This window comes from Anomalospiza imberbis, chromosome 36 (assembly GCF_031753505.1).
Source record: "Anomalospiza imberbis isolate Cuckoo-Finch-1a 21T00152 chromosome 36, ASM3175350v1, whole genome shotgun sequence".
NCBI classification, from domain to species: Eukaryota; Metazoa; Chordata; class Aves; order Passeriformes; family Viduidae; genus Anomalospiza; species Anomalospiza imberbis.
In genome coordinates this window covers 272,717-295,212 of record NC_089716.1, presented here as the reverse complement: position 1 = coordinate 295,212, position 22,496 = coordinate 272,717, and the positions used below count along the sequence as shown (strand labels likewise).

The following is a 22,496-nucleotide window of genomic DNA, read 5'->3' as shown; positions in this document are numbered from 1 at the left end:
CTTTCCCTGGGATGATGGGGGTCCAATGGCTCCAGGGGTTCCCCCTTCTCTGGCGTCCTGCTTAGGGATAATCCAGGGGCTGTTAGGGGTCCATGGGGTCCCTTCTCCCCTGATGCTCTACTTTGAGATCCCAGGGGTCCCTCCTCTCCAGGCTCCCCCCCTTTCCAGCCAGCCATGGGTCCCCCAGCTCCAGGATCACCCCTCTCTACTCTCCCCACTCTGAGGGTCCCAGGAGTTCCCCTCCTCTGCTCCCCCGGGGGTCCCCAGGACCAATGTCCTCCCCCTGGTGACCCTGGGCAATGGCCACGTGTACTCCCAAAGATCCCCCCAAGGTGCTCAGCTCTGGGGTCCTGCAAGATCCAAACCTACACACAAAGAGAGAAAAAACCCTCCCAGGGTTTATTTGGGCCTCCCAGACGATATTTGGGGCTCAATTCCACAATCTGCAAGCTCCAAACACACCCCAGTAAAAAAACCCTCACAGGGACCCCCCGATAGATTTGGGACGAGCTCCCCCTCCCCTCTCACCTGCAGGATGAGCTGGGGGCGATGGTCCCGGGGCCAAGAGTGCTGCGGCCACAGGGGGCACTGGAACCTCCTGTTTCTCCTCCTTTTCCTGCTCCTGCTCCTCCTCTTCCTGCTCCTCCCTTTCCTCTCTCCCTCCTCCTCCTCCTTCCTCATCCCACCACCTGCCCAGTTCCTGCCTTCTCTATATTTAGAGTGGAGAACCTTTTTTGTTTTTAGAACGAGAACAATGATCCCAGAGGGAACACGGCTTGCTGATTTTAGCCAGAAGTGTCAGTGACTAAAGGTCATGTTTGCTCTGCTTTGGTGCCATCCTTGTTCCTCCTCAGTGTTCAGGTTGGGCTATGGGGTGTCCTTGTTTGCTGCATTTTCAGAGCTCCTCCTGGATCCTTTGGGCAACAGGCTGTGCCCTGGGAGGGTTCTTTGTGCTCCTTTGTGACACAGGAGAACCTTCCAGGCGGTTTCTGCGTGAGCTGCTGCTGTGATGTCACAGGAGCACTGCCACGTCCCCAAGGTGTTCCCGTTGCTGTGGCACACGGAGGCCTCAGTGTCCAGAGTGGCTCTGGGCACTGCTCGTTGCCGGAGGATCCTCCTGCCCGAGGCATTCTCAGCAGCCAGCCCACCCCTGACGGGTGTCCTTCTGTGCTTGCAGGGCTACAGTCTGCAGACGTGTGCAGCGCAGCCAAAATGATCCAGCACGTGGCTGCTGCAGTTTGCACGCTGTACTCTGTGGTGTATGCGGGGTATTTTTTAACCCACTTGGCACGTAAGTCGAGGTTTTCCCTCGGTGCTGTGGCTTTGGGCTTGCTGTGTGCTTGCTGTTCTTCCTCTGGGCCTGAGCTGACTTTGTAACCAAATTGCCATGAAGACACCATTGCTTTGGGAGAGCTCCTGGCAGCAGCTGCAGCTGGAAAAGGGGGTGTCTGCAGCCAGCGGGGCGTGCTCAGCATTTGCAATGAGCCCTGGGGAGTTCTGTTCCCTCAAAGCAGGGAGTCTGTGGCAGCAGAGCCTGGAACTGCCTGTCCAGCCAAGAGCTGACCCAGCCCAGTATTTTGTGCTGTTCTCTTGCTGTGTGAAGGGACTGTGGCTCCTGGAGGGACGCTGTGAAAGCAAAATGCTCCCTCGGGGTTGCCTTGCTCCGGGGCATTTCCCACCACAGGCAGTTGTTTTCCTGACAGCATCTGGTTCATGTTCCCTCTCCCCTTGCAGGGCACCTCATGAGTGGATCCCGCGCAGCTCCTCCTTTGGTGAGTGGGAAAGGAACCTTTGGTGTTTGGAATTGTGCAGCAAGTTGTGAGCTCGGCATGTGGCAGCCGAGTGCCAGCCTGGGAGGCTGAAGGAAAGTTCCTGTCAGTGTCCTAGCAGCAGCAAAGGGATCCCTGGGAGTTTTCTCCTTTTCTGCTGAAGAGCTTTTGAAGAGCTGCAGGTCTGGTTTTGCAGGCAGAGCATTGCTTGCTGGCTCTAGCCATGGTGGAATATGGAATTCCCAAGAATAAGGGGCAATGTCGACTTTAGCCCATTGTTAGTTTGAACAGCTCCGAACCCAATTTCTGCTTAGTGCAGCTGGATGTGCAGCTGAGGGGAAATAAGGTGATAACTGAGACAGAACTTCCCGTCCCTCACGCTGCCGTCTGTCCACAGGGCACAAAAGCAGCACCAGCACCTCCTCTGGCTCCCTCTGCTTCCAAAGAGGAGGCCAAAGAGGAGGAAGGCAGCAGTGAGCTTCCCGCTGTTCCGGGGGACGATGGTGAACGTCCCTCAGTGCCGGGAGATGACAGTGAACTTCCCGCTGCTCTGGGAGACGAGGGCGAACATCCCGCGCTGTGGGAAGACAACGGCGAGGCTCCTGCGGTGTGGGACAAGGACAGTGGACATCTCCTGGTGTGGGAGGAGGACAGATAACATCCTGTGTCTTGGGAAGAGGAGGGTGAACTTCTCCCAGCATGGGAAGCGGACAGTGAACATCCCCGGGCTTGGAAAGATGATGGCGAACCTGCAGCGTTTTGGGAAGAGGACGGAGAAGCTCCCTGTGCTTGGGAAGAGGACACTGAACCTCCCTCGGCTGTGGGATCCTGGGCTGAACATTCTGACAGCAGCACAGCCCTGCAGCCAGAGGGGAGAGGGGAGTGGTGCCTGATGCAGCTGAGTACGTCTGCTGTGTTCCTGTGTGCCAGAGCAGGGTGCTGTGTGTGTGTCTCGGCATCAGCTGCACCCAGTGCTGCTCTGCAGCTGAATGTGCCAGGGTCATTTCTTGTCCTTCCCCAGCTGAGACCAAGGGGCTGACGGCCCCAGGGAGGGGGGCTGCATTCTGGCTCTGCTGCAAGGCGGGGTCTCACTCTGGGAGGGAGCGTCTTCCACGTGGTTTCTTTCAGGGAACACCGTGAGCCTGGCGGAGCCTGCCGAGAAATACCTGGAAGTGGAGCAGATTGGCCAAGGGTAAGTGCACGGCAGTTACTTCTGCACAAGCAGGCCCAGGTGTTGTGCTGGTGCAGGATCAAGTGAGAAGTCAGGAGAGCTCCAAACACCTCCAGACACTGGGGCGCCATCCTGCTGTCCCTCAGTCCTGATCAGAATTGATACCTGTGCTCAGAAGGCACCGTCAAAGGCCCCTGAGGCTGGCAGTGTCCTGCCTGCAGCAAGGAGCAGGACCTGGAAGATCTTCTGTCCCTGGAATTGGATTGCCTAAAAGAGCCACTCACCATCTGGTGACTGTCAGAAAACAGTTCCCAAGGAGATTTCTTTCAAATATTTTGCTTCAAAAAATATCCTCCGGTCAGGATTATCAACCTAATGGTTTAGAAACAGAAACCAGAGCTGAACTAATAAGTGCTCTATTCTAGCACAGGTAGTAGAGCCCAGACATTCAGTAACAGACACAGAGCTGATGCACTCTGGGGGAAAATGCATCACCTGCCTGATGGCAGGGCCCTTGTGGATCCTGCAGGTCTTAGGCAGGAAATGGGAAAGGATGGAATGCATTCTTTTCCAGTTCTTTAGACACCCATTGCTCACTTCAGGTTTTGAAATAAAGCAGTGCAGCGTGGACATTTGGGATTTGCTCCGGCCCAATTCCTTGGTGTTGGGTCTCAGTTTTCTCTGGCACACCTTGCATGGCAGAGGGCTGGTGGCTGCTGCGCTGTTGTTGGAAGGGTCGATGCCCCCAGGTGTTTGTGGACGCTGCAGGCAGCAGAGATCTCCTGTCTGGGCTGGCTTTCCCTGCCAGGGCCTAAAGTGCTGCTTCTTTCTTCTCTGCTGTTTTGTCTCCAGGGCTTTTGGAACCGTTTCTAAAGGACTCGACAGGGCCACTGGAGGAGAGGTCAGTGTCAACACGCCCAGCACGTCTGGCAGCTCTCCAGGGCTCTCCCCTCTGCTGGGAGCTGTGGCTGCAACTTTGGGGGCCAGCAGAGCTTTCCTGCACAGGCTGCTCCTCTGCAGGCAGAGCCGTGTCAGCCTGCAGAGCACAGCTGGGACAGACTTGGTCCTTCTGAAGTGCCCAAAGGAATGCAAGGAGGGCAGCGGTGTCTGTCAGAGCAGGACACGCTGGCTTGGTCTTCATATCTAAAAGTGGGAATGCATCAGTGCTGGAGATTGAGGCCAAATTTATCTTCACCCCAGCCTCAGACAGGAACACTATTTAGCAGTTTTCCATCCTGCCTTTCATCTTCAAAGGGTACCTCAAGGCCTAATGAGGGAGAGATCCTGCTTGGGCTCAGTTTGGGGTTTTAGTTCCACTGCAGCTGTTCACAGAGAGAGAGGGAGAGAAATGAGAAGATGGATGTCCAGAGCAAAGCTCTCTCCTAAACCCTGCAGTTGTGTTTGGCTCTGGGGTCAGTGACAGCCTGTGACAGGGATCACCTGAGCAATGGATGTGTGTGTTTGCTTTGTTGTGCAATCCCAACCAGAGCAGTTGCATCTGAAATCATGACCCAATCCCATAGAACTGCTAAAGGGTTCCCGGCTGTTTTGCTCTGTTTGCACAGAACCAGAATTACCTCCTGCTTGCAAAATGTGTTTGAACAATAATGAGAGTGTTGAGGCCATTTGAGAAGACTGTAGGTGCAGAGAATGTGGTTAGAGCTTGGAGGCTGACAGCTGAGGGGCCATTTCTGCAGAGCCTGCAAGGCCAAATGTCTCTGGCCATGTGTCCTGTAAGCAGCCCCCAGCGAGCAGAGCAATGGGCTGTGGGAATGGCACTTGCTGAGCTCTGGTGTCCCATCCCAAGGCAGTTTGGCACAGCCCGGCCCCGTCGCTCCAAAAAGACTCGCTCCGTGTTTGCTGCGGCCTCCTGCCACAGATTCCTTCAGTTAAAGGTCTGCAATGTCCCTTCAGGTGGCCATAAAGAAAATGAGTCTGAGAGGGCAGAACAGGGAACGAGCTGTGAATGAGCTCCTGCTCCTGAAGGACAAGAAGAACCCCAACATTGTCAGCTCTTTGGACAGGTGAGTGCTTCAGGCCTTATCCTGTGCCCGGGCCCTGCCTTAACCTTTCCTGGCATCCGTAGTCTGTAGCCTGTTTTGAAAATGCCTGACCCAGCCGTATCCTCCCAAAACAACAGCCTGGCAGTTCGCTCCCTCCATGTGCTTTTGTTGCTTTGGTTTGGTTTTTCCTTCAAGTTGACCCTGTTTTCTGTGTCTTACAACAAGTGCTGGTAAACCACAGCAGAAATTATTTCCCTTGGCTTCTTCTTCCCAGCCCTTTCCCATTGCTGCAGATGCCAGGAAGACCAGGTTCTTGTTCCCAGAAATGCCTCGTTTGCCCATTTGTCACTGGCCTTGCCTGTTTCTGAAGGGACTTTCTGAAAGGTTTTCTGACCCCTTTTGTCCCAAGTGCTGCCCGGCCTCCTCCCCTGGATAACCCTGGGAGCTGTGTTGCCTTGCTCTGCAGGGAAGGGTGGAACTGATGAGTTCAGAAGCTGAACCAGATGGGGGCCAGTGTTGTGGTTCCACATTGATCTGGGCCTTTGCTAAACTGCATTTTTCACCTGCTTGCCATCTCAGGCCTCTCCTTTCTCACAGGGGTCTCCTCCTTTAGACTGTGCAGATCCCAAGGGCTGTGCAGCCTGGCAGGAATGTCTCTCCATCGGATTCTGTCCTCATTGACAAGTGACCTGGCAACAAAACTCCACTCCAGGCTCTTCCATGGGGGAATTGAGCACTGCACATTGGTCTCCATGCCACTGCTTTCCTCTTCCAGCTTCCTTGTTGATGGAGATCTCTGGCTGGTGATGGAATACATGGATGGAGGAACTTTGCAGGACGTTGTCAGACAGACACGCATGGCTGAAGGAGAGATGGCAGCTGTCAGTCGGGAGGTGAGGGATCCTGCCTGTGACTGCCATGCCTTGGACACGATGGTCCTTCCCAGCAGGGTGTGAGAGCAGGAGTGGCTCCATGCTCAGGGCTTTGTTTCTCTGTTGTTTTTATGAGCTGGAGAAGAAAGAGCCCCTGCAGTGAATGGCCTGCCAGCAGCACTGCACTTCTCCTCTGTTCTTGCTCTCTTTCCTGCTGTTGTGGCACTCTCTGTCTGTTTTGGATTTGATGTGCTGTTCTCAGCTTTGCCCTGAACCGTTTGCCTGGAGCTTGTCTGCACTGCACTCCTGGCCTGTCACAGCAAAGTCGCTGCTGGCAGAATTCTAAACTGTCCTTTCTTGTGTGATATATTCCGGCCATTGGTTTTTACCCTCGTGTTTCTTGTTCTCTCTCAGTGTCTGCAGGGCCTGCATTTCCTCCATTCGAACCGGGTGATCCACAGAGATCTGAAGAGCTCCAACATCCTTCTGGGCATGGACGGCTCTGTCAAGCTGGGTGGGTGTTCCTGGCCAGGCACGGCGCTCCCGGGGTGCGGCTGTGGGGCTGCTTCCCAGTGACGGCCAGAGCCCCACAAGGGCTGCTGGGGGCACTGCCCGGCCCCTGCTGCCAGCTGAGAGCGGCTGCCCCTGCAGAGAGCTCAGGAGAGGAGCAGGCTGTCAGGGGTGCCTTTGCTCTGGGAATGGCCCTCCCAGAGGGAGCAGGAGTTGGGATCTAAAGCTGCAAGGGAATCAGTAACAGCAACTGCATGAAAGCTGAGGGTTTCTTTAAGGGTCCAGTTCAGTTCCATCTTTCCTTGGCTGCCTTGAGGACTTTCCCAGCTGACTTCACTGATGCATTCTGAGACTGAGAGCGGGGAGTCTTTGTGCTTGGTTTCCTCATTCCAGCTGCCTTTGACAGTGTTTGTTTCTGTCCTCAGCTGATTTTGGCCTCAGCGCTCAGCTCAGCCCTGAGCAGGACCAGCGCAGCTCCATGGTGGGCACTGCTCACTGGATGGCCCCAGAAGTTGTCACCAGTTCTCCTTACGGCCCCAAGGTGGACATCTGGTCCTTCGGCATTGTGACCATCGAGATGGTGGAAGGAGAACCTCCTTACTTCAAGGAAACGAGGGCCATGGTAAGAGGCCAATTCTCCCGTGGTTGCAGAGGCCTGTGAGCACAGGGTGAGCCTGCACTGGGAGCAGCAGCTGGAGGTTTCTGCACATGGGGAAGGGAATTCCCAGAGGACTGGAGTCTCAACACAGACACATATTCTACAGTCTCCAGACACAATTTGCTTTGGGATTTACGTTGTTGCAGTTCTTTTGGCTGTGAGGATGACCTGAAAATGTGAAGCAAGTGCACCAGCTCTTTACAATGGCTGAGGCAGCACCAGGGTTTGGGTTTTTTGGTTGGCATAGAAAAATGAGCTGTGAGCAGCATCTCTGCCAGGGAGGAAAGTGCCCCTGGAGCTGGGGCTGGGAAGCCGGGGTCGATGTGAGCACTTGTGGGTGGGAAGGAAGCTGGCAGAGCGCTGAGTTTGCTTTTCCTGCAGGCTCGCGCTCTGATCCGGCAGAACGGGACCCCACAGCTGCAGGAGCCCAGGCGCCTGTCGGCTCTGCTGCGGGACTTCCTCGAGTGCAGCCTGGAGCCGGACGAGGAGCGGCGCTGGTCTGCCCAGGAGCTGCTGCAGGTGAATGCCAAGCGGCTGCAGGGGAAGCAGCAGCGCCAGGGAGGGGTTTTCTTGTGGGGCCCCCTCCGATGGTCTCCGGTCTCGCTGCTTTCCACACGCAAAGCAAGCAGAATCCTCGCCTGGTTTGGCTTGGCAGGGGCCTTTCGAGGTCATCTGCACCTGGGGCCCCACAGCGAGCAGGGCCATCTTCAAGCAGCTCAGGTGGCTCAGAGCCCTGCCTGACCTGAGCTTGGATGTTCCCAGGGAGGAGGCACCTCCCACATCTCTGGGCACCTTCTGTCAGTGCTTCTCCACTCTCCTGCTAAAAAATTTCTGCCTCAGACCTAATCTGAGCCTGCTTCCCTCTCCTGAGTTTCAGACCATTTCCCTTTGTCCTGTTGCAACAGAGCCTGTGAGGAAGTTGACTCTGGAAAGTAACGGTTCATTTCTTTCTTTTTTCTCCTTTGGGCAGCACCCATTTTTATCATCAGCCAAGCCTCTCTCCAGCCTGACCCCTCTGATCACCGCAGCAAAGCAACTGAGGCAGCAGCGGAGGAGATGAAGCACTGGAGGACAGCTTTTAGTTACAGTAGTTAGGACAACTAGTTAGTTATGGTAGTTAGCAGTGCTAGTTAGTTATGGTAGTTAGCAGTGCTAGTTGGTTAGGGTAGTTAGGACAGCCTGTTTGTTACGGTTCTTATGACAGCCTGTTTGTTATGGCAGTTTTTTGAATAAAAACTCTCTTAAACCTCAACTCCCTTGACGTGTCCCTTCCTTCTCCCTGTGTGACTCAGCTGCCCGGAGCAATGTGAGGGGAGAGCGGGCCCAGCCTCGCCCAGAGCTGAGCCCCAGCAGAGCCCTGGCAGAGCCCAGAGCAGCCTCGGCATCTGCAGAGTCAGCCTGGAAGGAGGCGCTTGGAGCCTTCTCGGCTGCACCCGACTCTTGGTTACAAACTGTGTGTCAGGGCTCACCCCCAGATTGGGGTGGCCCTGAAAGATGGAAAAGTCTCTCCTCCAACCTGTGTCTTCAAAGAAAGACTCAGTAGTCTTCAGTCCTCCGGTCTCAAGGTAGTTTATTGTGTGTTATCTAAAAGATTTTCTTCCTGAACTGCTGCGGTCCGTTCAGCAGGTCAAAGGCACACACTGACTCCCAGGGGCCTGGTGCCATCTTTTATATCATCCATGACGTGTTGAATGTTTATGGTTTTACCCCAATGCCTATCACCTATATTGAATGGTGACTTTCTACTCTAAACCAATCTGTGAGTGCCAACATCACCATGAACATGGAGGTTAGGAAGGAGAAAGAAGGAGGACAGGGCACGCCCAAGTCCCTTCATCTTAGAACTTCTGACCCCCATGTACAAAACTCAGACCCCTCTGTACAAGGCCTAAAACCCCCCTGTACAGCACTCAAAAGTTCTTCCTTTCACTTTGTGACTACTTCTACAATAATATCTAAATTTTGTGATTTCTTGTTCTTCCTGCAAGGTTGGTAAATTGTTCCACGGGTCAGATTCAAAGCCACAGGGGTTTCCAGCTGCATGCCAGGGTCTCAAATGCTTCTGACCTGTGCCCGGAACATCCAAAAGTGTGCAAGGGACATTCTGGGTTCCAACAAGAACAAGATAATGAGAAGTCAATGAAGACCCTTGAATGCAGCTTTCCCCACGCCTCCCTCCTTCCAGCTGCACCTCCTCCCCCGGCAGTGCAGGAGACAGGGAATGGGGCCGTGCTCAGTTCATCCCCCGTGGCTTCTCCCTCTGCCCAGGGACAGGAGTCGTTCCCCTGCTGCAGCCTGCGGTCTCTCCCACCGGAGACTTCTCCAGGAACTTCTCCAACCGGAGTCCATCCCCTGGGGCACAGCCCCCCTCCAAGTGCTGCAGCGTGGGTCACTGTGCCACGGGGTCAGTCCTTCCAGGACAGGCTGCTCCAGCGGGGGCCCCTCTGTCCACGGGGTCACAGCCTCCTCTCAGGCATCCCCGTGCTCCAGCGTGGCTCCTCCAGGGGCTGCAGGGGGACCTCTGCATCCCCATGGATCTGCAGGGGCATCTCTGCAGCCCCATGGATCTGCAGGGGGGTCTCTGCAGCCGCATGGATCTCTGCATCCAGCAATGCCATCTTTGGAGGCACCAGGAATAGGCTGAGCTCTGCCCGAAGCTCTTCTCACATTCCCCACACCCTTCCCGCCACAGGGAGGGTTTTCCCTCCTTGCAGCTCCCCGGACTGGGTTTGCAGCCCCTCCTCGTGTGGGATCTCTGGGGCTTTTCCTCCCCGTTGCATTCCTGCACCGTGGAGCCGTTCCAAATGGTCTCTTCCACGAGGTTCTCTGGCAGGGATTTGTTCTCCCTGATCCCTGTCCACAGCTCAGTGACTGGGGCAGGAAGGACAAGGAGAGTTAGAAACAGGGAGAAGGGAAAAGGAAAAGCCAGGAGAGGAAGGAAGAAGAAAGAACGAGGGAGGAAGGAGATGGGAAAAAACGTAGATGGATGAAGGAGAGAATGAGGAGAGGAAGCAGGGCAGAGAAGAAGCTGGGATTTGCCTCCGTGCCAGAGGGAAGGGGAAGGAGATCCCCACAATCCATCCCTGGCAGGACGGCGTCAGCAGCGAGGTTGTCCTGCAGCCAGGGGCGATGCTGGGCTGGGAGATGGAGCAGGAGAGAGGGGCAAAGGGGCAGTGACTTCCTCCTCACCTGCCTGGCTGTCCCAGTCTGTAGCGTCCTGGCACTACCGAGGCCCTTGGAGCGTCCGGCACTGATGAGCCCGAAGCTCACGGCGACTTTATAAAGCTGACAAAGTAGGCAGGATGGGTCTTTGTAGGATCTCCAGCAAACTGGTTTATTGGAACAGGAACAGGGCACAGAGCTGAACAGGGACCAGGGACAAAGACAGGCTGCAAGCTGAGGGCACAGGGGGTTTTTATATGGGGTAGTGAGGGTGGAGCTGAGGGTCAGGGTCCAATGGATATGGGGGAAAATGGTGCAAAGGAGGGGTTAAGGGTTGTGTCAGCTAATAGGGAAACAGAGGCAGGGAAATGCAGTAAACTTGGGCCAGTGGAGGGACAGAGAGAGGAGAACATTCTAGGGACTAACCAAAATAGGTGACAGGGGTTGAACTGGGGTAATTAGGCCAACGGGCCAATGGGGTAACATAACTTTACAGAAATCAGCATGTGCCTGCAAAGATCTATGGGAGAAGCAAGCTTCTCCCCATAACCTTAAAATCTATTCTTGTTTGGGACCAGTCCTCCACAGCTGAGGGACTGAGATTCTGATGGTAGGCTCCTGGGCCTCCACACCAGTGCATCTTCCTTTTCCTTGTTTTCATTGCAGCGTCATTCTCCTCCACCCAGATGAAATTGAGGATTGGCAATGGCTTGCAAGAAAGCAAGGGGTGAGTACCTTGGGTTTGGTGAGAAATGAGCCTCATGCTTTAGAATTTTTAAAACTTTAAGAAGGGATAATTAGATGCAAATCAATAACAGCTCTGGGTGTTTGGCAATGGCCAGAGGCACACTGGTTAACCATAGCAACTCTTCTTATCTACTTTTTCCATTTTATTGTTCAAAAACATATTCATAAAGATTATACATATTCAAATGTTTCTTTGAACTCGTTTACTTGTTCCAGGAACTCTTGAAGTTGGTTTGAGCCCCAGGCTGCCTTTCTAGAGTACGTGCAGGAATTGTGGATTGTTGTTCTGAGGGTTGTGTGTCACTTCCTCACAACAGCCCCCGATCCCTGGTTTCAGCTGTGAGTCTGCAGGCCCCAAGTTGGGCAACTCCCTGGGGGCTCCCCTGGCAGGGGAGACCCGCCTGGAGCAGTTCTGTGTCAGGAAGGAGAGACGCATTGGACTTTTTTGGTCTTCAGCTTCTGTTTATTGTTACCTTATCAAAACTTCAGCACACTGTCTGCACCAGACTCTGCGTGCAGGAAAAACAGCACAAAAATGGCCAACAAATCTTGTTACAAGGCCTTTTGAGTCTAATCAAAAACTACGCTACCCAATTAAGATGTGACATGTTGTTTTGTCTTTTTATACCCCTGTAACTGTTCTGTAATGGTTTGCCCCTTCACCCCCATTTTCTCCCCATGGTTTCACCCCGAGCTTTCCCGCCTTTCCCTCAATGCCAATCTCCCTGAAAATGCTCAGTCATTCCCCTGTCCCCTCCCTGGCACCCTGTGCATCACTTGGTTCCCCATCCCGCTCTCCCAGAATCTTCCACCTTGGGCAGAGTGAGTGGACCGAGGGCCAGGGGTCGCTCCCTTAAACTTCCCCCATTGGTTTGTGTGTCTGTCTGTCCCTCCGCCTTCCACTCCCCCAAATCCCCCCATTGGGTGGTGGGGGTCCCTTCCCCCTGGTCACCATCCTGGTACTTAAGACAATTGTGAGAGCCTCGAGAGCACTTTCGGCTATTGGGACAATGGCATTCGTAGCTCCTCAGAGCTTGGATTAAACTTGAGACTTTTTCCCGGCCTTGAGTCGACTCCCTCATTATCTCCTCGGACGCTGCCTCTTCTCCTTACAAGGCAGACAGAGAAGCGCTCTGTCTTAGCCACTCCCCGAATCTTCTCGAGAAACAGGGGCGTGTCCCCCGCAGCTGACTGTGCCTCGGTGGGGCAGGCGAAGCCAGGGAGCTTCAGGGTAGGCAAGGCGGCAGTGACACCTAAATTATTTTCCTTTTGTCCCAGAAATGCAAGATGTTATTCATTTCCCATCTGTGAGCAGTTTCTTCTTACCTTTTCTACCTGCTCCTTATCTCTTATCTTCTTATCTTTCCCCCGTGGGAGGATATCTGTTGTTAATGGCCCATTCAATGTCACAGCATGACTGTTGAAATTACATCATCCCCTTGTGGGATGCTCTGCCCAGAGGGAGGAGACAAGCATTTCCTGACTGAATATAATCTGGGCAGTTTACCACTGGGAACAGCTGGGGTTTCTCCAGTGCACCGTCAGAGGAAGATTACACCCTTCTACAAGACCTGACAGAACCACATCGGCCACTTTGGGAAGACTGAGGCCATTCCAGTCTGGACTCCCACCACCACCAGCGTGTCAGGTTGTATTCTGACTCTGTCAGTGGTTGTTTTCTTTCCTTTTGTATTATTGCATGTATTTAGTTTTTTTTTCTTTCTATTCCTAATAAATTGTATTTCTGACTTGAAGTCTCTCACTGGTTTTCCTCTTCAAACCAGAACACCAGTCTAACCCAATAACTGACCCCCAAAGACTCGCAATGCAGATTTTTCTACCCAATTACAAGATACCACCTAACCCAAGAAGAAAAAGGAAGAAGAAGAAAGAAGAAGGGAACTCAAGACGACACCCTATATCCTCCATCTTGAACCCATCTATAACATACTAAAAATCCTAAAACCTAAATGTCTCACCCATGTGACATACTCCACTACTCTCTACAATCTCTACAATCTCTTTCACACTTTTGTGGTTTCTAGTTTACCTTGAGGCTTTGGAAGTTTTCTCCATGAACGAGGGTCAAAGTCAGTGCTCCCCTGGGGGTCAGGACACCCCAGAGTAGACAGAGAAATATTCCCAGTGCCCTGGGTTTCCACATCAGCAGGCGACAGTTATTGACAGTCGAAGGGTCAGCGGCAGGGGTCCTCATCACACCCGTTCCTTAAATGTTATCTGGCCATGCAGACGGTTTTAGCTACTTCCACAAGTACTTTAAATCAACATTAGCTGTTTCACAAATATCTCTGAGTTATTCTTGTCAGTTAGTTACAAAAATAAAAGCATTAGTTATTATTTCACAATTGCAGCTACTTCTGCAAAAGTTAACATTCGAATGCAAAACACGTAGCATCCACTTCAATACGTTGCAAAAGCCAAAACTATAATGTATGTTTTTCACACTGTCCACAAACTAAAATATCATCCATGAATGATGTTCTGAGGATATGAGCGACACAGGGGACAGCGCACTGGCCACAAAGAGCCGACAAGTTGTACGACAGCAAAAGCAGTTAAAAGTGATTACAAACTGTCCTATATCAAAATCAGCTCATGTTTCATGTTGTGATTAGGAATTAGTTGCAGAAGTCAAGACAAAATAGCAAAAGCCACCAACTACATAGTTCTTTATAACAAACCCAGGGCAGGTTTTTCCCTTGCATGGAGCACTTGGGCCTTCCCCGGGCCCCTTCTGCCCTCTTGCAGAGCCGGTGGCATTTTCCACCACCCACAGTTTGTAACCAAGAGTCGGGTGCAGCCGAGAAGGCTCCAAGCGCCTCCTTCCAGGCTGACTCTGCAGATGCCGAGGCTGCTCTGGGCTCTGCCAGGGCTCTGCTGGGGCTCAGCTCTGGGCGAGGCTGGGCCCGCTCTCCCCTCACATTGCTCCGGGCAGCTGAGTCACACAGGGAGAAGGAAGGGACACGTCAAGGGAGTTGAGGTTTAAGAGAGTTTTTATTCAAAAAACTGCCATAACAAACAGGCTGTCATAAGAGCCGTAACAAACAGGCTGTCCTAACTACCTTAACCAACTAGCACTACTAACTACCATAACTAACTGGCACTGCTAACTACCATAACTAACTAGTTGTCCTAACTAACTACAGTAATTAAAATCTGTCCTCCAGTGCTTCATCACCTCCTCTGCTGCCTCAGTTGCTTTGCTGCGGTGATCAGAGGGGTCAGGCTGGAGAGAGGCTTGGCTGATGATAAAAATGGGTGCTGCCCAAAGGAGAAAAAAGAAAGAAATGAACCGTTACTTTCCAGAGTCAACTTCCTCACAGGCTCTGTTGCAACAGGACAAAGGGAAATGGTCTGAAACTCAGGAGAGGGAAGCAGGCTCAGATGAGATCTAAGGCAGAATTTTTTTAGCGGGAGAGTGGGGAAGCACTGACAGAAGGTGCCCAGAGATGTGGGAGGTGCCTCCTCCCTGGGAACATCCAAGCTCAGGTCAGGCAGGGCTCTGAGCCACCTGAGCTGCTTGAAGATGGCCCTGCTCGCTGTGGGGCCCCAGGTGCAGATGACCTCGAAAGGCCCCTGCCAAGCCAAACCAGGCGAGGATTCTGCTTGCTTTGCGTGTGGAAAGCAGCGAGACCGGAGACCATCGGAGGGGGCCCCACAAGAAAACCCCTCCCTGGCGCTGCTGCTTCCCCTGCAGCCGCTTGGCATTCACCTGCAGCAGCTCCTGGGCAGACCAGCGCCGCTCCTCGTCCGGCTCCAGGCTGCACTCGAGGAAGTCCCGCAGCAGAGCCGACAGGCGCCTGGGCTCCTGCAGCTGTGGGGTCCCGTTCTGCCGGATCAGAGCGCGAGCCTGCAGGAAAAGCAAACTCAGCGCTCTGCCAGCTTCCTTCCCACCCACAAGTGCTCACATCGACCCCGGCTTCCCAGCCCCAGCTCCAGGGGCACTTTCCTCCCTGGCAGAGATGCTGCTCACAGCTCATTTTTCTATGCCAACCAAAAAACCCAAACCCTGGTGCTGCCTCAGCCATTGTAAAGAGCTGGTGCACTTGCTTCACATTTTCAGGTCATCCTCACAGCCAAAAGAACTACAACAACGTAAATCCCAAAGCAAATTGTGTCTGGAGACTGTAGAATATGTGTCTGTGTTGAGACTCCAGTCCTCTGGGAATTCCCTTCCCCATGTGCAGAAACCTCCAGCTGCTGCTCCCAGTGCAGGCTCACCCTGTGCTCACAGGCCTCTGCAACCACGGGAGAATTGGCCTCTTACCATGGCCCTCGTTTCCTTGAAGTAAGGAGGTTCTCCTTCCACCATCTCGATGGTCACAATGCCGAAGGACCAGATGTCCACTTTGGGGCCGTAAGGAGAACTGGTGACAACTTCTGGGGCCATCCAGTGAGCAGTGCCCACCATGGAGCTGCGCTGGTCCTGCTCAGGGCTGAGCTGAGCGCTGAGGCCAAAATCAGCTGAGGACAGAAACAAACACTGTCAAAGGCAGCTGGAATGAGGAAACCAAGCACAAAGACTCCCCGCTCTCAGTCTGAGAATGCAGCAGTGAATTCAGCTGGAAAAGTCCTCAGGGCTGTAGCCAAGGAAAGATGGAACTGAACTGGACCCTTAAAGAAACCCTCAGCTTTCGTGCAGTTGCTTTTACTGATTCCCTTGCAGCTTTAGATTCCAACTCCTGCCCCTCTGGTAGGGCCATTCCCAGAGCAAAGGCACCCCTGACAGCCTGCTCCTCTCCTGAGCTCTCTGCAGGGGCAGCCGCTCTCAGCTGGCAGCAGGGGCCGGGCAGTGCCCCCAGCAGCCCTTGTGGGGCTCTGGCCGTCACTGGGAAGCAGCCCCACAGCCGCACCCCGGGAGCGCCGTGCCTGGCCAGGAACACCCACCCAGCTTGACAGAGCCGTCCATTCCCAGAAGGATGTTGGAGCTCTTCAGATCTCTGTGGATCACCCGGTTCGAATGGAGGAAATGCAGGCCCTGCAGACACTGAGAGAGAACAAGAAACATGAGGGTAAAAACCAATGGCTGGAATATATCACACATGAAAGGACAGTTTAGAATTCTGCCAGCAGCGACTTTGCTGTGACAGGCCAGGAGTGCAGTGCAGACAAGCTCCAGGCAAATGGTTCAAGGCAAAGCTGAGAACAGCACATCAAATCCAAAACAGACAGAGAGTGCCACAACAGCAGGAAAGAGAACAAGAACAGAGGAGAAGTGCAGTGCTGCTGGCAGGCCGTTCACTGCAGGGGCTCTTTCTTCTCCAGCTCATAAAAACAACAGAGAAACAAAGCCCTGAGCCTGGAGCCACTCCTGCTCTCACACCCTGCTGGGAAGGACCATCGTGTCCAAGGCATGGCAGTCACAGGCAGGATCCCTCACCTCCCGACTGATGGCTGCCATCTCTCCTTCAGCCATGCGTGTCTGTCTGACAACGTCCTGCAAAGTTCCTCCATCCATGTATTCCATCACCAGCCAGAGATCTCCATCAACAAGGAAGCTGGAAGAGGAAAGCAGTGGCATGGAGACCAATGTGCAGCGCTCAATTCCCCCATGGAAAAGCCTGGAGTGGAGTTTTATTGCCAGGTCACTTGTCAATGAGGACAGAATCCGATGGAGAGACATTCCTGCCAGGCTGCACAGCCCTTGGGATCTGCACAGTCTAAAGGAGGAGACCCCTGTGAGAAAGGAGAGGCCTGAGATGGCAAGCAGGTGAAAAATGCAGTTTAGCAAAGGCCCAGATCAATGTGGACCCACAACACTGGCCCCCAGCTGGTTCAGCTTCTGAACTCAGCAGTTCCACCCTTCCCTGCAGAACAAGGCAACACAGCTCCCAGGGTTATCCAGGGGAGGAGGCCGGGCAGCACCTGGGACAAAAGGGGTCAGAAAACCTTTCAGAAAGTCCCTTCAGAAACAGGCAAGGCCAGTGACAAATGGGCAAACGAGGCATTTCTGGGAACAAGAACCTGCTCTTCCTGGCATCTGCTGGCAGCAATGGAAAAGGGCTGGGAAGAAGAAGCCAAGGGAAATAATTTCTGCTGTGGTTTATCAGCACTTGTTGTAAGACACAGAAAACAGGGTCAGCTTGAAGGAAAAACCAAACCAAAGCAACAAAAGCACACGGAGGGAGTGAACTGCCAGGCTGTTGTTTTGGGAAGATACGGCTGGGTCAGGCATTTTCAAAACAGGCTACAGACTACGGATGGCAGGAAAGGTTAAGGCAGGGCCCGGGCACGGGATAAGGCCTGAAGCACTCACCTGTCCAAAGAGCTGACAATGTTGGGGTTCTTCTTGTTCTTCAGGAGCAGGAGCTCATTCACAGCTCGTTCCCTCTTCTGCCCTCTCAGACTCATTTTCTTTATGGCCACCTGAAGGGACATTGCAGACCTTTAACTGAAGGAATCTGTGGCAGGAGGCCGCAGCAAACACGGAGCGAGTCTTTTTGGAGCGACGGGGCCGGGCTGTGCCCAACTGCCTTGGGATGGGACACCAGAGCTCAGCAAGTGCCATTCCCACAGCCCATTGCTCTGCTCGCTGGGGGCTGCTTACAGGACACATGGCCAGAGACATTTGGCCTTGCAAGCCCTGCAGAAATGGCCCCTCAGCTGTCAGCCTCCAAGCTCTAACCACATTCTCTGCACCTACAGTCTTCTCAAATGGCCTCAACACTCTCATTATTGTTCAAACACACTTTGCAAGCAGGAGGTAATTCTGGTTCTGTGCAAACAGAGTGAAACTGCCGGGAACCCTTAAGTAGTTCTATGGGATTGGGTCATGATTTCAGATGCAACTGCTCTGGTTGGGATTGCACAACAAAGCAAACACACACATCCATTGCCCTCCTTGCATTCCTGTGGGCACTTCAGAAGGACCAAGTCTGTCCCAGCTGTGCTCTGCAGGCAGAGGAGCAGCCTGTGCAGGAAAGCTCTGCTGGCCCCCAAAGCTGCAGCCACAGCTCCCAGCAGAGGGGAGAGCCCTGGAGAGCTGCCAGACGTGCTGGGCGTGTTGACAACTGACCTCTCCTCCAGTGGCCCTGTCGAGTCCTTTAGAAACGGTTCCGAAAGCCCTGGACACCAAACAGCAGAGAAGAAAGAAGCAGCGCTTTAGGTCCTGGCAGTGAAAGCCAGCCCAGACAGGAGATCTCTGCTGCCTGCAGCGTTCACAAACACCTGGGGGCATTGACCCTTCCAACAACAGCGCAGCAGCCACCAGCCCTCTGCCATGCAAGGTGTGCCAGAGAAAACTGAGACCCGACACCAAGGAATTGGGCTGGAGCAAATCCCAAATGCCCACGCTGAACTGCTTTAGTTCAAAACCTGAAGTGAGCAATGGGTGTCTAAAGAACTGGAAAAGAATGCATTCCATCCTTTTCCATTTCCTGCCTAAGCAATCCAATTCCAGGGACAGAAGATCTTCCAGGTCCTGCTCCTTGCTGCAGGCAGGACACTGCCAGCCTCAGGGGCCTTTGACGGTGCCTTCTGAGCACAGGTATCAATTCTGATCAGGACTGAGGGACAGCAGGATGGCGCCCCAGTGTCTGGAGGTGTTTGGAGCTCTCCTGACTTCTCACTTGATCCTGCACCAGCACAACACCTGGGCCTGCTTGTGCAGAAGTAACTGCCGTGCACTTACCCTTGGCCAATCTGCTCCACTTCCAGGTATTTCTCGGCAGGCTCCGCCAGGCTCACAGTGTTCCCTGAAAGAAACCACGTGGAAGACGCTCCCTCCCAGAGTGAGACCCCGCCTTGCAGCAGAGCCAGAAGGCAGCCCCCCTCCCTGGGGCCGTCAGCCCCTTGGTCTCAGCTGGGGAAGGACAAGAAATGACCCTGGCACATTCAGCTGCAGAGCAGCACTGGGTGCAGCTGATGCCGAGACACACACACAGCACCCTGCTCTGGCACACAGGAACAGAGCAGACGTACTCAGCTGCATCAGGCACCACTCCCCTCTCCCCTCTGGCTGCAGGGCTGTGCTGCTGTCAGAATGTTCAGCCCAGGATCCCACAGCTGAGGGAGGTTCAGTGCCCTCTTCCCAAGCACAGGGAGCTTCTCCGTCCTCTTCCCAAAACGCTGCAGGTTCGCCATCATCTTTCCAAGCCGGGCGACGTTCACTGTCCTCTTCCCATGTTGGGGGAAGTTCCCCCTTCTCTTCCCAAGACACAGGATGTCCTCTGTCCTCCTTCCATGCCGGGAGATGTCCACTGTCCTTGTCCCACACCGCAGGAGCCTCGCCGTTGTGTTCCCACAGCGCGGGATGTTCGCCCTCGTCTCCCAGAGCAGCGGGAAGTTCACTGTCATCTCCCGGCACTGAGGGACGTTCACCATCGTCCCCCGGAACAGCGGGAAGCTCACTGCTGCCTTCCTCCTCTTTGGCCACTTCTTTGGAAGCAGAGGGAGCCATAGGAGGTTCTGGCGCTGCTTTTGTGCCCTGTGGACAGAAAGAAAAGGAGAAAACTCCCAGGGATCCCTTTGCTGCTGCAAGGACACTGGCAGGAACTTTCCTTCAGCCTCCCAGGCCGGCACTCAGCTGCCACATGCCGAGCTCACAACTTGCTGCACAATTCCAAACACCAAAGGTTCCTTTCCCACTCACTGAAGGAGGAGCGGTGCGGGATCCACTCATGAGGTGCCCTGCAACGGGAGAGGGAACATGAACCAGATGCTGTCAGGAAAACAACTGCCTGTGGTGGGAAATGCCCCGGAGCAAGGCAACCCCGAGAGAGCATTTTGCTTTTACAGCGTCCCTCCAGGAGCCACAGTCCCTTCACACAGCAAGAGAACAGCACAAAATACTGGGCTGGGTCAGCTCTTGGCTGGACAGGCAGTTCCAGGCTCTGCTGCCACAGACTCCCCGCTTGAGGGAACAGAACCCCCCAGGGCTCATTGCAAATGCTGCGCACGCCCCACTGGCTGCAGACACCCCCTTTTCCAGCTGCAGCTGCTGCCAGGAGCTCTCCCAAAGCAATGGTGTCTTCATGGCAATTTGGTTACAAAGTCAGCTCAGGCCCAGAGGAAGAACAGCAAGCACACAGCAAGCCCAAAGCCACAGCACCGAGGGAAAACCTCGACTTACGTGCCAAGTGGGTTAAAAAATACCCCGCATACGCCACAGAGTACAGTGTGCAAACTGCAGCAGCCACGTGCTGGATCATTTTGGCTGCGCTGCACACGTCTGCAGACTGTAGCCCTGCACGCACAGAAGGACACCCGTCAGGGCTGGGCTGGCTGCTGAGAATGCCTCGGGCAGGAGGATCCTCCGGCAACGAGCAGTGCCCAGAGCCACTCTGGACACTGAGGCCTCCGTGTGCCACAGCAACGGGAACACCTCGGGGACGTGGCAGTGCTCCTGTGACATCACAGCAGCAGCTCATGCAGAAACCGCCTGGAAGGTTCTCCTGTGTCACAAAGGAGCACAAAGAGCCCTCCCAGGGCACAGCCTGTTGCCCAAAGGATCCAGGAGGAGCTCTGAAAATGCAGCAAAAAAGGACACCCCATAGCCCAGCCTGAACACTGAGGAGGAACAAGGACGGCACCAAAGCAGAGGAAACATGACCTTTAGTCACTGACACTTCTGGCTAAAACCAGCAAGCCGTGTTCCATCTGGGATCTTTGTTCTCGTTCTAAAAACAAGCAAGGTTCTCCACTCTAAATATAGAGAAGGCAGGAACTGGGCAGGAGGTGGGATGAGGAAGGAGGAGGAGGAGGGAGAGAGGAAAAGGAGGAGCAGGAAGAGGAGGAGCAGGAGCAGGAAAAGGAGGAGAAACAGGAGGTTTCAGTGCCCCCTGTGGCCGCAGCACTCTTGGCCCCAGGACCATCGCCCCCAGCTCATCCTGCAGGTGAGAGGGGAGGGGGAGCTCGTCCCAAATCTATCGGGGGGTCCCTGAGAGGGTTTTTTTATTGGGGTGTATTTGGAGCTTGCAGATTGTGGAATTGAGCCCCAAATATCGTCTGGGAGGCCCAAATAGACCGTGGGAGTTTTATTTCTCTGTGTGTGTGTGTGTGTGTAGGTTTGGATCTTGCAGGACCCCAGAGCTGAGCCCCTTGGGGGGATCTTTGGGAGTCCACGTGGCCATTGCCCAGGGCCACCAGGGGGAGGACATTGGTCCTGGGGACCCCCGGGGGAGCAGAGAAGGGGCAACCCCTGCGACCCCCGGAATGGAGAGAGAAGAGAGGGGTGATCCTGGAGCTGGGGGAACCCCGGCTGGCTGGAAAGTGGGGGAGCCTGGAGAGGAGGGACCCCTGGGACCCCTGGGATATCAAAGTAGAGCATCAAGGCAGAAGGGACCCCATGGACCCCCAAAAGACCCTGGATCATCCCTAAGCAGGACGCCAAAGAAGGGGGAACCCCTGGAGCCATTGGACCCCCATCATCCCAGGGAAAGGAAATCTCTGGAACGCCAAAAGTGGAGAGATCAGAGATAGGGAACTCCTGGGAGAGTTGTTTTGGGCTGAACCTTGATATAGTGGAGATTTCCATGGACACAAGACTCCTGCTGAGTTCCAGGGATGGTCTTGGGCAGTGAGGAGCCTCTACTCCAAGGCGCTCCCACCTTGGTTTTCCCCAAAGCAGGATTTGTCATTCCCAGGCTGTGGCTGGATGGAGAAGGAGGAAAAGCCCTGGAGATCCTGCAGGAGGAGGGGCTGCAAACCCAGCCCAGGGAGCTGTTGGGATGAAAGAGCTCCCCTGAGCCAGGAACGTGGCCGGAGATCCAGCTGGAGCTCGGAGCTGGTGGAGAACCCTCATGGCAGGGAGAAGCCCCACAAGTGCTTAGAATGTGGGCAGGGTTTCAGCTGGAGCCCCACCCTGATGGAACACCACAACATCCACACTGGGGAGAGGCCCTGTGAGTGTGGGGAGTGTGGGGAGAGCTTCAGTGGGACCTCTGACCTCACCAAGCACCACAGGATCCACACTGGGGAACGGCCCTATGAGTGCTTGGAATGTCAGAAGAGCTTCAGGTGCAATTCAGAGATCGTCACTCACCAGCACTTCCACACCAGGGAGAGGCCCTGTGAGTGCCCCGAGTGCAGGAAGAGCTTCGTGCGCTGCTCCAGCTCCATCCCCCATGGGAGGATCCACGTTGGATGATCCCCAGTGAGCCCTGTTGGGCAGAGTCCCGGTGACCCCGCTCTGGGTGATCCCGGTTGGGTGGGGGGAAGGTGTTGGAGAGATTTCTTTCCCCTCTCCTTGTCCTGGTGTGATTTGGTTGGTAATAAATTCCCTCCCTGTGTCCGGGCCGGGTCTGCTGTGCCCGTGCCGGATTTGCTGAGGGATCTCTCCCGCTCCTTGTCCCCAGGCAGGAACCCTCGGTTCCATTTTCTGTCCCTGTGCGGCTGCGGGGGGCAGGGACAGAGCGGCTCTGGGGGGTGCCTGGCATGGGGCCAGCGTCACCCCTCGCCACGGGCACCCCTGAGACCCCGCGCAGCCGGGCACACATTTCTGGGCACAGCTGAGCTCCCAGCTGCGCAGCGCCCCAAGGCTCCCCGTGCCTGGAAAAGCCCCAGCCGGGGCTGCAGCGTCCCGGAACCGCTCAGCCAATCCAAACGCAGCCAAAACGCGCTGCAGCCAATGGGAGCGCGAGGAGT

General features: G+C 54.5%; 1 pseudogene; it reads left to right on the top strand.

Moving 5' to 3' along the window:
• LOC137464098 (uncharacterized) overlaps positions 1 to 22,496 on the top strand; it is a 1,364,046-nt pseudogene that overhangs the window by 1,076,693 nt on the left and 264,857 nt on the right.